General features: G+C 36.8%; 1 non-coding gene across 1 annotated transcript; it reads right to left on the bottom strand.

Moving 5' to 3' along the window:
• Positions 1-12,658: 12,658 nt before the first annotated feature.
• Positions 12,659-12,766, bottom strand: LOC130959714 (small nucleolar RNA R71). The gene has a single exon (XR_009078782.1). It is a non-coding gene; the product is annotated as a small nucleolar RNA R71 (small nucleolar RNA).
• Between the last annotated feature and the right edge of the window lie 263 nt (positions 12,767-13,029).

Consider the following 13,029-nt stretch of genomic DNA (forward strand, 5'->3'; position numbering starts at 1 on the left):
ATGCAACGGTCGACTAACAGCATTAGTCAATAGACAGTCATGCATCTGGAACTCAAACTCTTGCTATTAAGACAAGTCCTAATGCATGACAGATACTCAGAGTATGCAATGAAGAATAGTCAGTCCATTTCCAAGGCTCTAACAGGAATGAATTACTCTGGTACCATAATGTAATACCTTAACTTTTAGCACCTCATGATCGTACCAAAAGCTCAGGCATTACATACTTCTAAACTTTTTTATTATTTACTATCTTTATTTTATATTGAGCCTTCACGAATATGAACCGAAGTTTTAACCAAAAAATGAAGAGTATGTACTTTAAACAATTTAATCATAAAAAATATATACATCCACGTAGCATTATATATAGACTTATTCAAAGAACCTCAATTACAAGTCTTACCCCTCTAAAAACCAAAAGAATAAACGACGAGGGGAAAATAAATTCTAACAACTCAACTCGTAAACATAATCTTCTATGCTTTTGTAGCTTCACACTAAACCTTCGCACCTGTAGCTGAAAGGCTAGAAATAAGGGGTAAGAACTCGAGAGTTCTTAGTAGGGTCAGGGTGTATAGTTATATTCATTTTATTTTCATAGCCAACAACAATGAACAATAGAATACATTTAGACTTAACAAATAAAGAACACAGAAATTAAACAATCATATCGCAAAGTCACGATCACAAAAAAAAAAAACACACTCGCAAACAAATATGTGGAAACAAGTATGATGCATGTTTGTCCTATGTAGGCCATGAGCTCATGTGTCGGTTGCCTACCCGCTCCCAACATTATCCAGGCACAAGTCCCAGATATGGCTTTCTAGATGCATACAGTGTGCATATAAGTCTTACTGCCAGGATGCATACAGTGTGACTTTTAAATATATTTTAGAAAAAGTATAGGTAACCAACAACATTTTTGAATAATGTGTGAACAATGTGAATTAATAGAGTTAAAAGAGTAAATTAATCTTAAATTTAATTAATAGCATTAAATTAGGGTGTAGTGTATTTTTATTTGATTGATGGTTGTTCATGTTGTTCAAGATGGTCATTATTTACCTAGCACTCCCCTATATTTTAATATGTTTACATGTGAAAAACAGTTCTCTATGTGTGGGCGTCCCCACTATACTTTTGGCACTAAGGCCCAAGCAAGGTCGCATTTGCTCTCTTTTGGCAGACAGTTTTTTAAAGCTTTTTCTTTATCTTTGTCCTCTGTTCTCTTATGCTAGAGATCCTTTCAGTTAAAACTTAATACATTCTTTTCTTTTTTGTGCTCTGATCTCCTGTGACAGAGATTTATTAGATTCTTTTAATCTTTTTTATCTACTCTCCTGTAGCAGAGATTCCTTTAATTAATGCTTCCTTTCTCTTATGTTCACTGCTCTCATGTGAAAGAGGTTCTTTAGTTTCTTTTATTCTTTTAATTCTTTTATTCTCTATTATTTATTGAATTATATTTTGACTTAACTCAGCAACCTTTATCTGAGTTTGGCTTCCAGTGCCATAACTTCTGTAAGCAACCTCTATCTTACAAGTGCGACTCTCTTGAACCGATGTATGCAAACATAACCTCTGTAAGCAACCTCGGTCCTACAGGTGAGGCTCTCTCTAGCCAATGTATGTATTGATAACCTTTGTAAGTAACCTCTGTCTTACAGGTGCGACCATCCCCTGGATTGGTCGATGTATTGATGATTGGATTTTTTACGGTTTAGAATTTTACAAATGAAATCTCGTTGCATGTATAGTTTCTAAACCAACACTAATCCTTTCATACAAAAATTTGTTTGTCACAAGTAACAAACCCCTAAAATCTATAAACCGAAGTATTAAACCTCGGGTCATTCTCCCTAGGAATTATAATAAAGTGCCTTGTTATTGGTTATGAGTTATATTTGGGGTTTTTAGAATTTTAGACAAGAATTATAAATGGCAAAGAAAATAAACTAACAACTAACAAAGCTCTTGGCAAGATATGAGAACTAGAAGTCCTATCCTAGTTATCCTCCTCAATTGTGACAACAAATTGTCCATTGCTCCCACTTAGTTAACCTCTAACCATGGAGAAAAGTCAAGTGGATGAATCAATTTGATTCCTCAAGTCCTAATCAAATCCTAAAGGAAAGACTAGCTTTAGAGTCATTCAAATCAATTAGCAACTTTTAATTATTAATCAATAAAGGAATTAGATAACTCAAGAGTCACCAAGTACTCTACCTAGGCCAAGAGGAACAAAATCTATACTAAAGCTAAAAGAGGCATTTTATCAAACACATAAGAGGCTTAAAAGCAAAGCATATGAAATCTACAACAAGAATGAAATCTAACAACAATTATTGAAAGGAATTAACAACAACAATAAAAAAAACACAATTATTATGAATTACCTTGAATTGAATTAGAAGAAAATGGAAGGAACAAGAGTAGATCTACAACAAAGTATAAGAACAACATGAAGGAAATTACAACAAAAGAATAGAAGAATGATGAATGTAACAACAAGGAATTGAGAAGATGAAGTGGAAGAAGATATGAATTAAACCCTAGATCTAAGAACTAAGAACTAAGCCTAATCTTAATCCTAATCATAGAGAGAAGTGAGAGCTCCTCTCTCTAAAACTAACTCTAAACTAATCCTAATGAGTGTGAATGAGTGAAAGTGAGTGAATGATCCTTTCCCCTTCAATCCTTGGTCTTTTAAAGCATTTTGGCGCCAAAGTTGGTTGCAAGCTGGGCCCCACAGCTTCTTAAAATCGCTGGGCACGTTTTCTATTAAAAAATCATATACGGCCACCGACACGTACGTGTACAGCACGCGTGTGCGTCCCTTGCAGTTTTTGGGATCCACGCGTGCGTATTGTGCGCGTGCGCGTGGATGTTGTTTCTCAAATCTTTGGCTTTTCCATGTGTTCTCCACTTTGCATGCTTTCCTCTTCACTCCTTTGATCCATTCTTAGTCTTTTCAACCTGAAATCACTTAACAAACAAATCAAGGCATCTAGTGGAATCAAAGGTGAATTAAATTTAGCTAATTGAAGGCCTAGAAAGCATGTTTTCACACTTAAGCACAAATTGGGAGACAATCATGAAACCATTCTATTTCATTGAATAAGTGTGGGTAAAAGGTGATAAAATCCCCCAAATCAAGCACAAGATATACCCTACAAATGGGATTTATCAACCTCCCCACACTTAAACCAAGCATGTCCTCATGCTTAAACCAAGAGAAAGCAAAGGGATCAACATTTATTCGATGAAATCTAACTAAATGCAATCTACCTATATGTAACTATCTAAATGAATGCAATTGTTTAGTCAAAATATATCAATTCCCAAGAGAACATATGTGCATAAGGGATATGGGTGTTAGCAACCATGCCAAACCACAATTGAATTAAGCTATTAAATATTTTTACAAACTTGCATGAAGAATGATGATCATGGGGGAAAACATGTAATTGAGCAATCGAACCCTCACCGGATGTGTTTGCACTCTATTCGCTCAAGTGTTTAGGGTTGATTCTCTCAATTCTCCTCTATTTCATGCTTTCTAAGATTTGTTTTTCTTCTAACAATCAATATTTATTTCATGCATGTATACAATTATCATGAGGTCTTTTCTTTAGGTTGTAATGGGGTTAGGGTCAAGGTAGGATGCATATATGGCTAAGTGAGCTTGGAATTTGAATCTTTGACAAGGTTAAACTTCCCACCCAACCTAGGATATCCTATACAATTAAGTTCTAACCTAACAACCCATTTTTCACTTTTTCACACACTCATGTATCCCTTTTCATTTCACAACACTTATGCATCGATCTTTATTGGGCTTTACTTTGGGGCATTTTGTCCCATTTTTATTTCTTTCTCTTTTTTTCTTTCTTTTTCTATTTTTTTTCTTTTTTTTCTTTTCTTTTCTTTTTATATTTTTTTTCTTTCTATATACAAGAACATCAATGCATAAGGTTTTACATTTGATCAATACATGAGTATGTACCCAATTCCCAATATTTCCAATAAAATACAAAACTACCCTTTTTTCCCAACCAATGTCCCAAGTTTCCCCACTCTTGAATGATACTCACACACACTAGCCTAAGCTAATCAAAGATCCAAATAAGGACATTTATTGTTTTTCACTTTAAGGCTTGTAATGTGCTAAAATAAGAACAAGTGGGTTAAGCGTAGGCTCAAAGTTGGCTAACAATGGAAGATCAAAGATAAGGCTATTTGGGTAAGTGAGCTAATGAAATGATGGCCTCAATCATATAAATGCATGTATACACAAAATAATGGACATAAAGAATCAAACAAATCAAAGATTACAATCATAGAAAGAGAATAATTGCACACAAGAAGAAAAATAAGTGGTTATAAGATGTAACCACACCATTAGGGTCAAATCTCACTTGCTTGTGTTCTTTGCTCAAAAACATGATCCACAATATATATATGTGATTCAGGCAAGTTCTGTAACAACCCTGGTTTTCGAGTACGCGAGATCTTTTCTGAAAGTATAGAGAACTCCGGAGGATCAGTAAGGGGAGAAGCTCTGATATATCATCAAGTATCTTAATCCTCATTGTCTTTATGCCATCTTTAAGTTAGAACCTTTTATGAGGCAAGCTCGATAATGTAGTCACAAAGAACCTAGTTTTTGAACCGTATCAGTCAAGAGTTTTTATTCGGTTTTTCGTAAATAGTCTCAATTTGACAAATCGGACTCGATTCATGAGAGAAGAGAGATAATAGGATAATATTATCATTATATTAGTATTAGAAGCTTCTTGAATGATATTATAAGGTTACTTGGTCAGTTTTAGTTAAAAACAGAAAAAATCAATTTAACCGAGTTCACAGTTTACTGGTGCAGCTTAGCACTAGCACTCTCTGATGACTTTAGTAATGCTAAGGCCTCATTATACATGTTTTATTCTCATAAAAAATATGTTACTAGTGTCAATGCTAGTAGCTCAGAACATAATTTTTAGAGATGTTTTTGCAAGTGTTCCGATACATCTAGTTTTAGTAGTTATACACCTGAGATATTTTAATATTATTTTAATCCACCTCCAAGCCAACCAATCACAACTCACCCTACACCCCCAAGACCTGCAAGGCTGGCTCATTTTCACTTTGTGGCCGAAAATAGGTAGAGAGAAAAAGAGAGAAAAGTTCTTAGTTCCAAATCTTCAAAGCTTGATTTCTGCTGACCTAAAACTCAAATCAAAATTCCAATCCGACCAAAATGATCCTCTCTTCTTTCTCTACATGATCATATGACTTATCAAGGCTGGAATCAAGGTGAGTTGGCTGCACCATCTCTCTTTTGATTCGGTTTCAAAGAAACATGCTTAAATATGTGTTTTCTTGATGTTCTTCCTTAGCAATCATGCTTAACTTGACTTGAGGGCCAAGAAACGTGACTTTCCAGCAAGTCTAAGGTTATAAATCACCTCCTAACTTGCTGAGGGAGATTTGGTTAGTTGAGGATTTTTGGATTTAAAGTTGTTCTTGATGTGATTTCGGAGGAAAAAGTGCTTACGGACCACCTGAAAGTCTAACTGAATTAGGAGCAGCAAAACCAGGTAGGGTGTCACGAAATTAATTTTGATTATTTGTGTTTGAGTTGTGTGAATGTTGTATGATTTGGGTGTGCTAAAAATTGGTTGCATATATGATTGATTCTTGGTGAAAATTTGATGAAATTTTGATGAAATTTGATGAAATTCAAGCTTTAAGTTCATGTTCTTGGAACAGCTGGGAAAACGAAACCCTAGGCCTAAATTGAGGTTCAATTTGTGTTAATATCATGTGGAAAAGATGGGGTTTTAGTGGCTGCTAATTTATTATGAATTATGGTAAAAATCGGTTGCTGGAAAGATTGAAAAACGGGTAAAAACAGAGAAAGAATCTGAAGAATTTATGAAGAGCACGAAGAACACTTTGAGTGTGATGAAGAACAATGAAGAACAGGCTTTAGATCTTAAAAAGGGCAAGGTTGTAATTATTTTGGTGTTTAAGGGGTTATTTAGTAATTCCTGAAAGTTAGGGTGGTTAAAGTAGAAATATTAAAAGTTACGGGTGGTAAAAAGTGAATTTTAAAGGTTAAAAGTAAAAAGTAAGTTAATTTTCAAAAATTAATATTAAAATAATAAATAATAATAAAATATTAAATAATCATATTTAATAAAAAATAATATTTTAATAAAAATAATAAAATAATGTGGAAAAGACAGTTTTCTGTAAAAGCTTTAGAAAGACAGCTTTAAGCGCAGGATCTCATAATTACCTTCATAAGACACTTAGGGAGTGGTAAAAACATATTAGGCAGGTAAAGATAAATAAAAGATAAAAAATTGAAGAAAAGATAAAAATCGAAGTATAAGTCTGTAAAGTATTAATGACAGAAAAACAGACAGAGACTAGCAAACGAACTAGGGCAACATAGTTAGTCTTTGAATTGCGAATAGGGTTAGGTATTATATGAAAAGTTAAAATGTTTCAGTATAGACTTAATGAACCTATACTTGGGACAGGCCAACTATTCATGCCGAAATTTACATAAGCTTTAAATACTAACGTTAAACAGAGAAAACAGAATAAAGTAAAGAACCGCAGAGAAAAGAATAAACAGAGCAGAATACAAAGACGAAGAGATAAGAGTAATATGATAAAGAGCAGAGGACCTATTGAGAGGTCATTTGTTGCATTAAGGCAACCTTAGAGATATCTATATGTTCATCTGCTGCATTGTGGCAGTCAGATAGATGGTGGTGCGACCACTGAGAAACGCTTTCCTGCGCTACAGATCCATATTTTATTTCTGTAAGGCAGAGGGGTTATTTCCTGTATACAGAAGGTGTGTCGGCATACATCCCTGCAGTGGCAGACGTGTTATCTCCTGCGTGCAGTGGACCCTGTGGTGGTAGAGGGGTTATTTCCTATACACAGGGGTATAGCCAACAGGAAAGCCATATCTGGCTGGTAATGCTGGGTTACGTCGGGAGCGGGTAAAAACCGACAAATGAGCTCATTACCTGCACTAGGACTAGACATGCATCATTCTTGTCTGTGCATTATTCTCTGTTGCATTCCTACTTGTGTGTGATCTATTCCTTTGCTTGAGTGCTATGTCTATGCTTTGTTTTCTTGTATTCTTCTGTTTGTGTTCTATTTTCTATTTTTCTATCTATCTTTAACTTCTGTTTATGATTTCACTGTATTATATTATTCGTCTACTAATTGAACCGAACAAATGAATGTAACTAATAACCTCGACCCTACTAAGAACTCCCCAGTTCTTACCCCTTCTCTCCCTTCCTCCCCCTCAGATGGAGAGGGTGTGATATTCTATGAGTTCGAGGACCCTTACATCTACGAGGACCCAGTACATCACAGTTACTATATTATGGGATTGGAGCCTCGTATTAGACAATATGTGTTACCTAATCGAGCTTTTTTAACATCCTCTGTCTAGCCCACATTTTGACCCCGATGCTCCTTATGACTTTCCCTTATCCTGGTTACATCCTGACGCACCTGGACATTCTTTTCCTGATGATCCCGGACACCCCATACCAGCTCAACCTTTGAATGACATGGAACCTGAGCCTATCAAATTGGCAACGTTCTAACAAGGAACAGGCTCGTATATTAAGTAATAGTTAATAATTAGGAAGAACAAGTTGGTAACACTTAGCTTCTTGTATGACCATGGCATACTGGGAGTTGGGTCGTTACAAGTTATATGAAAAAGTTTTTCACTCAAATCAATTGAGGTGCCCTATAGATAGAAATCTCAAAAAATTTTATTATTTTGACTAAGCTTATTTTGTATATGTATGCAAAAATAGGAAAAATGAAAATAAAAATCCTAGAATCCTAAAATGAAATGCAAAAGTGTTGAAATTAGAAATTTGTCACCCAAAATTGCCGACCGGTCGGACGACCTCCCCACACTTAAAAGTTTGCACCGTCCTCGGTGCATTCAAGGATGAGCATGGGGGTACGACGACTTTCCGGATTGCTACCTTCAGCTGGTAGGTCAACCGGTGCTGCGTGTTCTTAGTCTTGCGTCCGTTATTGCTTGCGGTGCATCATTCATGGAAAACAAAAATATAACACCATAAGATGAGAAAACAAAAGCAAGGAAGCACAATTGTTGGAATGAGGTAAATCACTAGAATTGAGTGGGTGAATTAGTGTGACATTAATGACAAATAAGTGTGTGAATTCTAAATTGCGCGGTTTAGAACACACACTAGCATTAAAAGTGATGTCACAAAAGAAGTATACACTTCACTTATCCTAGTGTGCTTGAGATGCTTTAAGTAAGCCTGTAAGGTAGAACAAGCATTAAAGAAGCATGAAAGCATTCACGTCAAACACATATGGATGCATATGATCATGAAATACAATGCATTAAGGTAAATGCACAACGTCATCCATCAAGAAGTTGCCTAATCAAGGAAAAGGATTCAAATCACATGGTGGCCAAATCATGCAATTTATGAAGAATTACAAGCTTGACGACAATTCTCATCACTTGGTATTCGCAAAGGTAAGCATGAAAAACTCAAAACCAAGTAGCAAAATATAACCTCAACAATGGAATCCAACAAAGTTTATAAACATAATGATGTTAAGATAACATCCCTTTTTAATACTCAGCAGCAATTAATGGTAAACAAGAATAACAATCCAACACTTACAATAAAAAAGAGAAAATGAAATGAAAACTAACTAAAACTAACTAAAACTAACTAATCAACTGACTAACTAACTAATTAGTTAACTAAAACAAATGGTTATCAATGGTGTTTGGGAGTGTTGAATGAGGGGTAGGAGAGGGGAAGAAGAAAATAGGAGAAAAGAAATGGAGAGAAGAGAAGAAAAGAAATGCTTGAAATAAGGGAATTCGCGCGTACGCACGCATGGCGCGCGCGCGCGGATGGTGGTGCAATGGATGCGACACGTACACACAAAGAGCGCGTCCGCATCGATGGATTATTCCGAGAGTGGTGCGTACACGGCATGTGCGCGTACGCGCGAGTGGGTTTGTGCCAAAGGCACAACGTTGGCGCAGCGTGGGCATAACTCTCTGGAAAATGTACCAGGGGGCAGGTGGCACTATCAGCACGCGCGCGCACGGTGCGCTTGCGCGTCAATCCGCAAGTTGCCAAAAGGGTACGTATGCGCCAGGTGTGCGTACTGATGAGCGGATAATTTGTAAGCTTTTTGGCATTGTTTTTAGTATGTTTTAGTTAGTTTTTAGTATATTTTTATTAGTTTTTAATTAAAATTCACTTTTCTGGACTTTACTATGAGTTTGTGTGTTTTTCTGTGATTTCAGGTATTTTCTGGCTGAAATTGAGGGACCTGAGCAAAAATCTGATTCAGAGACTGAAAAGGACTGCAGATGCTGTTGGATTCTGACCTCCCTGCACTCGAAGTGGATTTTCTGGAGCTGCAGAAGCCCAATTGGCGCGCTCTCAACGGCGTTAGAAAGTAGACATCCTGCGCTTTCCAGCAATATATGATAATCCATACTTTGCCCAAGATTTGATGGCCCAAATCGGCGTTCAAAGTCACCTTCAGAATTCCCAGCGTTAAACGCCGGAACTAGCACCAAAGTGGGAGTTAAACGCCCAAACTGGCACAAAAGCTGGCGCTTAACTCCAAGAAGAGTCTCTACACGAAAATGCTTCAATGCTCAGCCCAAACATACACCAAGTGGGCCCGGAAGTGGATTTTTATGTCATTTACTCATCTTTGTAATTCTTAAGCTACTAGTTCCCTATAAATAGGACCTTTTACTATTGTATTTTCATCTTGGGATCTTAGATCATCTTTAGGTCTTTGAATCCTTTGATCACGTTTTGGGGGCTAGCCTCACGGCCATGCCTAGACCTTGTTCTTATGTATTTTCAACGGTGGAGTTTCTACACACCATAGATTAAGGTGTGGAGCTCTGCTGTACCTCGAGTATTAATGCAATTACTATTGTTCTTCTATTCAATTCAGCTTGTTCTTGTTCCAAGATATCACTTGTTCTTCAACTTGATGAATGTGATGATCCGTGACACTCATCATCATTCTCACATATGAACGTGTGACTGACAACCACCTCCGTTCTACCTTAGATTGGGTGGATATCTCTTGGATTTCCTTAACCGGAATCTTCGTGGTATAAGCTAGAATTGATGGCGGCATTCAAGAGAATCCGAAAGGTCTAAACCTTGTCTGTGGTATTCTGAGTAGGATTCAATGATTGAATGACTGTGACGAGCTTCAAACTCGCGATTGTGGGGCGTTAGTGACAGACGCAAAAGAATCACTGGATTCTATTCCGACATGATCGAGAACCGACAGCTGGATAGCCGTGCCGTGACAGGGTGCGTTGAACATTTCCACTGAGAGGACGGGACTGTAGCCATTGACAACGGTGATGCCCAACATACAGCTTGCCATGAAAAGGAGTAAGAAGGATTGGATGAAGACAGTAGGAAAGCAGAGAGACGGAAGGGACAAAGCATCTTCATATGCTTGTCTGAAATTCTCACCAATGAATTGCATAAGTATCTCTATCTTTATCTTTATGTTTTATTCATACATCATCCACAACCATTTGAGTCTGCCTGACTAAGATTTACAAGGTGACCATAGCTTGCTTCATACCAACAATCTCCGTGGGATCGACCCTTACTCGCGTAAGGTTTATTACTTGGACGACCCTGTGCACTTGCTGGTTAGTTGTGCGAAGTTGTGTTTATGCCATGGTATTGAGCACCAAGTCTTTAGGGCCATTACTAGGGATTATTTGAGTTGTGAAAAATAGGATCACAATTTCGTGCACCAAGTTTTTGGCGCCGTTGCCGGGGATTGTTTCGAGTATGGACAACTGACGGTTCATCTTGTTGCTTAGATTAGGTATTTTTCAGAGTTCTTAAGAATGAATTCTAGTGTTTCAAGGTGATGTTCTTATCATCACCAAAGCTGATTGATTTTCATCAATTTAGCTCTTGAATGCAATGTCCTGCTGAAGCTTGGCTATCCATGTCTAATTCCTTTAGACTAAAGCTTTAGACTAACATTGCATGATTCCTGCAATTCTCATTAAGAATTTTGATACCCCTATTTTCTTTTCCACTTAATTTTCGAAAAATCCAAAAAAATTACAAAATCATAAAAAACCAAAAATATTTTATGTTTCTTGTTGAGTCTAGTGTCTCATTTTAAGTTTGGTGTCTTGCATGCATTGTTTATTTGATCTTGGTTCTATTTTCAAGACAATAATACAGAGAACTGAAGATTCAGTACATGCAGCCGAGGAATTATACAGAAAAAGCCGGGCGTTCAAAACGCCCAATGAAGAAGAAAAACTGGCATTTAAACGCCAGCCAGGATACCTGGTTGGGCGTTTAACGCCCAAAAGGATAGCATTTTGGGCGTTAAACGTCAGAATGGATACCATTCTGGGCGTTTAACGCCAGGATGGCACAAGAGGGAAGATTTTGTTTTTAATGCAAATTTTTTTCAAGTTTTCAAAATTTTCAAAATCAAATCTTTTTCAAATCATATCTTTTCAATCATATGTTTTCAAAATCAATTTCATTCCATTTTCAAAAATACTTGCTATCAATTAATGATTTGATTCAACATTTCAAGTATGTTGCCTTTTCTGTTGAGAAAGGTTAATGTTTGAATCATATCTTTTCTTGTTAGGCAAGTCATTAATTTTTAAAATCAAATCTTTTTAAATTGTTTTTCAAATCAAATCTTTTCAATCATATCTTCTTAATCACATCTTTTTCAAAAATAGTTTTCAATCATATCTTTTTTATTTCTAATTTCAAAATCTTTTTCAAAAATTACTTGATTTCTTTTCCACACTTAATTTTCGAAAATCTCTTCCTCTCTTCTCACATCCTTCTATTTATGGAGTAACACTCCTCCTCAATGCACAATTCGAACTCTATCTCACTAAGTTCGAATTCTTCTACCTCTTCCTTCTATTTTTCTGTTCCTCTGACACCTCAAGGAATCTCTATACTGTGACATAGAGGATTTCACATTTTCTTGTTCTCTTCTCTTTCATATGAACAGGAGCAAAGACAAAAGCATTCTTGTTGAGGTTGACCCTGAACCTGAAAGGACCTTGAAGCGAAAGCTAAGAGAAGCTAAGGCACAACTCTCTGTAGAGGACCTAACAGAAATCTTCAAAGAAGAAGAACCCATGACAGCCGAAAACAACAACAATGCCAACAATGCAAGGAAGGTGCTGGGTGACTTTACTACACCTACTCCCGACATCTATGGGAGATGCATCTCTATCCCTGCCATTGGAGCAAACAACTTTGAGCTTAAGCCTCAATTAGTTTCTCTAATGCAACAGAATTGCAAGTTCCATGGACTTCCATTGGAAGACCCTCATCAGTTTTTAGCTGAATTCTTGCAAATTTGTGACACTGTCAAGACTAATGGGGTTGACCCTGAGGTCTACAGACTCATGCTATTCCCTTTTGCTGTAAGAGACAGAGCTAGGATATGGTTGGACTCACAACCTAAAGAAAGCCTGAACTCTTGGGGAAAGCTAGTCAATGGCTTCTTGGCAAAGTTCTTTCCACCTCAAAAATTCAGTAAGCTTAGAGTGGAAGTCCAAACCTTCAGACAGAAGGAAGGTGAATCCCTCTATGAAGCTTGGGAAAGATACAAACAATTGATCAGAAAATGTCCTTCTGACATGCTTTCTGAATGGAGCATCATAGGTATTTTCTATGATGGTCTGTCTGAACTGTCCAAGATGTCATTGGATAGCTCTGCTGGAGGATCTCTTCATCTGAAGAAGACGCCTACAGAAGCTCAAGAACTAATTGAAATGGTTGCAAATAACCAATTCATGTACACTTCTGAAAGGAATCCTGTGAACAATGGGACAAATCAGAAGAAAGGAGTTCTTGAGATTGATACTCTGAATGCCATATTGGCTCAGAATAAAATATTGACTCAGCA

Source organism: Arachis stenosperma, chromosome 10 (assembly GCF_014773155.1).
Source record: "Arachis stenosperma cultivar V10309 chromosome 10, arast.V10309.gnm1.PFL2, whole genome shotgun sequence".
Classification (NCBI taxonomy): domain Eukaryota; kingdom Viridiplantae; phylum Streptophyta; class Magnoliopsida; order Fabales; family Fabaceae; genus Arachis; species Arachis stenosperma.